Here is a 3,762-nt window from a genome sequence, read left to right as displayed (position 1 = left end):
GTGTGTTTTTCTTTTTGATATAATAAGTTAAGGAATATAGGTTTGATCTGTAATTTGTATATAATTCTAATCATTGCTGGGGTCTCATAAAATTTAATGAGACAACTTTATACACATGTACTTGCTGTGTCAACAGTAACATTTCATAAGCATTGTCTCATTATATGTATCTTCTCATTGTATGTATCTGGGTGCTAGGTAAATATTGGCTTTGAATCTGTTGTGAAAGCTAAACAATGAGAATTGCAAAATTCTACCCCTTGTAAATTTGGTCATATCAATTCCAGGTATTTTTTTTGTTTGGCTTATAGTATTAAAAATAATTGAGTGCCTTTAGAACAGAATGCTTTTCATTACTCTCTCTTATCTTACACCTAACCTGTTCCACATTTAGATTACTTCCTGGTCCCTGTAGGCAACTGAGGTTGTGACTCAAATGAAACTAGTTTTATGTAATAGTTAAATATGCTGTACTGTAATAGAGTGATGATTCATTCAGACTTAGTTCTTTCTTGAAATTTATCCACTAAATGATTAAAACAGTCCAAGATATAGATACAGAGGTTTATATTATAAAACATTCAGAAAGTGGAGAATTAGTCTGTATAAAAAAACATAATTTAAAAATTTGCTCCATGTACATAATTGTAATTCTTGTCAGTGATTTCTGTGGCTTTAGACAGTTGGGTTCAATTTGTTTTAAAGATGCTGATGATAGTATTGCTTCCTGTTTGTACTTAAGGAAGTAAATTTTATAAGTTCATTTTTATAACAAGACATAAATGTCTCTCTTTGGTTTTTTTAAATTATTTATTTATTTGTGGCTGTGCTGGGTCTCCGTTGCCGTGTGGTCTTTTCTCTCGTTGGCAGCAGGTGGTGGCTGCCTCTGGTTGCGGTGCTCGTGCTTCTCATTGCAGTGGCTTCTCTTGTTGCAGAACACAGACTCCAGGGTGCGCTCAGGCTTCAGTAGTCGCAGCACGTGGGCTCACGAGCTGCAGCTCCTGGGCTCTGCGGCACAGGCTCATAGTTGTGCATGGGATCTTCCTGGATCAGGGATCAAACCTGTGTCTCCTGCTTTGGCAGGCAATTTCTTTACCACTGAGCCACCAGGGAAGCCCTGTTTTCCTATTTTAGAGTAAAACTATGCTGATGGTACAGTTGTTGGAGGGATTGTGATAAATTTGGGGTCTTAAGACTAGTGATACTTCTGACAAGCTGGGCAGCAGTGTTACAGAGGTAGATTGGAATGCAAAGACTGGGAATTTTGGAGCAAGAGATTTAAGGTCAGCTTTGTACATGATGAATTTATGATTAATCTTAGCTTTGACTGTTAAGTCAAAACTTGGGTACAATAAAGCTGGGACTACTGCAAAGAAATTTTTATTAGAAGAAGCAGATATTTATTTTCCCCCCAAAGAAATATATTTCTGTTTCTACCCCTATATCTGAAATTGTATTTCAGTATAAATGAAATATAATGAAAAATAAATGAAATATATAAATGAAAAATAAATGAAATAAAAAAAAATGCTTCTCATTTTTTTTAATAACCACCTAATACAAGAACTAATGTTGCTTGTACTCTATATGTGCAATGGTCTTTAAAAATATTCTTTGACTAGTGACTTTCAAACAGGGATATTGTTACTACTTGAGTTTCATAAAGCCTTCCCATGAATTTCAAGTTTGCAGATGTCATTAGTATTTAGAGGATATGTTTCCAAATTTCTCTAATTATGTATTTCTTTCTAAAATAGAGTTGCCTGTGGTTAAAGTAGTACTTTGCAATTTCTCCTTTTTACCTTCTCTTTCACAGCCTCCATTTTTCCTCTTTACAAAAAATAAGGTAACTTTTTACCCAACTTAATTTTACTATAGTGCATTCCCTTGGAATAAAAGAAAATTTCAAAGGCACTAAATAAAGGGACAATTTGAAACAGTCTCTGAGAAGTTTACTCAAACAAAGAGATAAACCAATGCCTTATTTTATATATTTGTGTGATTTCAAGTAAGGAGATGAAATGTTTACTTTCCAAAGATAAACATGACACCTTTAAATAAAATGTACTTTTCTGATTATCAGGAGAAATATTTTCAATATCTTTGCCAAAAGGCTACTGGAAAATTTAAATTTTATTTCCTTTAAACTTTGGGAGATTATGGCTTATTAAGAATTATAAGTTATGTCTCTGCTGTCTATTCATCCCTACCATGTAAAGTGTGTTGTAGTTTCTATAATCTATATTATTAATAATTTATAAATGAAATACATGAGTATTAATATATATTTTTAAGCCCCACACTTGATAATATTTTTGTTATTGATTGCCATTGAGCTCCATCTCATCCCAATAATTAACATTGTCCACAGATATATGATTTTATTTTGTTTTAAAGGAACATCAATCTCATTAATAGATATTTCCATAAATTTTATATTTAGTAGTATATCAAAACATATATTTTTATACTCCATTGTATAATGGTGCTAATTATAATTATTCAAGCCAGAAGAAATTTTTAAAAATTTGAATTGTGTACACTGAAAATTTTAAAGTACAAATTAACATACATATTTTTATTCTAGAGAAATGCGACTGTGAACTTTTAAGCATAAAATTGTGGGTGAGGTGGAATGTATTTTGAAAATGGAGATGGTGGATATTAAACAGCTATGATTTTTAGAGTCTAGTGGATAAATTTGGAGTGATGGAATAGTTTTATTTTAAAATGACAATATTTATAACATTGATTAAGTTCTTTGCTAAAACTGTTGAAACTTAGGATGAGAAATCTTGAATCCCACATCTGTTTAAACAGTATTTTTGGTGTGTCTGTGAGAGGGTTTCCAGAAGCGATTAACATTTGAATTGGTGAACTGAGTAAGGCAGATTGCCTTCCCTAATGTAGGTGTGCTTCATATCATCCGTTGGGGGCCTGAAGGGAACAGAAAGGTAGGGGAAGGTTGAGTTTGCCCTTTCCCTGATTGCTGGAGCTGGGACATCACTGTTTCCCTGCTCTTTATGCTTGTGATGCACCGAAACCTGTACCACTGGCTGTCTGGCTCTCAGGCCTTTGAACAACACTTCTGGCCTTCCTGGGTCCCCAGTTTGCAGATATGGGGCCTCTCAGGCTCCATGATCACATGAGCCGATATCTGTTAAGTCTCTCTCTGTATGTGTAGGAGAAGGCAATGGCACCCCACTCCAGTACTCTTGCCTGCCTGGAAAATCCCATGGATGGAGGAGCCTGGTAGGCTGCAGTCCATGGGGTCTCAAAGAGTTGGACACAACTGAGCGACTTCACTTTGACTTTCTCTGTATGTATATGTCTTTCTGTTTATCTTTCTTGTATTGGTTCTATTTCTTTGAAGACCCCCTAATACTAATACTAATTTGCAAGCCACTCTAGTACTCTTGCCTGGAGAATCCCATGAATGGAGGAGCCTGGTGGGCTCTAGTCCATATGGTTGCACAGAGTTGGACACAACTGAAGCAACTTAGCAGCACAGCTTTGAAGGAGAGGCTCTCTGGGACTGATGATCATTTCTCAAGAAGGAGTACATTTCAGCTGATTTTCAGACCTCAGAAGCGTTATGGTTGGTACTCAGACTTTTAAAGGAGGGGGATGTAACCTGACAGGTGCTTAGATGGTTCAGGTGGCATGGTACAGCCGGTGAGGAAGCACAGTGGATCGAATGTTCTTACTGCCAAGGGAGCACAGTAGGATATGTGGCAGGGCCAGCTGAAAAAAGCTCGAGTC

This window comes from Bubalus kerabau, chromosome 6, assembly GCF_029407905.1.
Source record: "Bubalus kerabau isolate K-KA32 ecotype Philippines breed swamp buffalo chromosome 6, PCC_UOA_SB_1v2, whole genome shotgun sequence".
In the NCBI taxonomy this organism is placed as follows: Eukaryota; Metazoa; Chordata; class Mammalia; order Artiodactyla; family Bovidae; genus Bubalus; species Bubalus kerabau.
The sequence above is the reverse complement of the archived record's forward strand: the minus strand, read 5'-3'. Positions refer to the sequence as shown.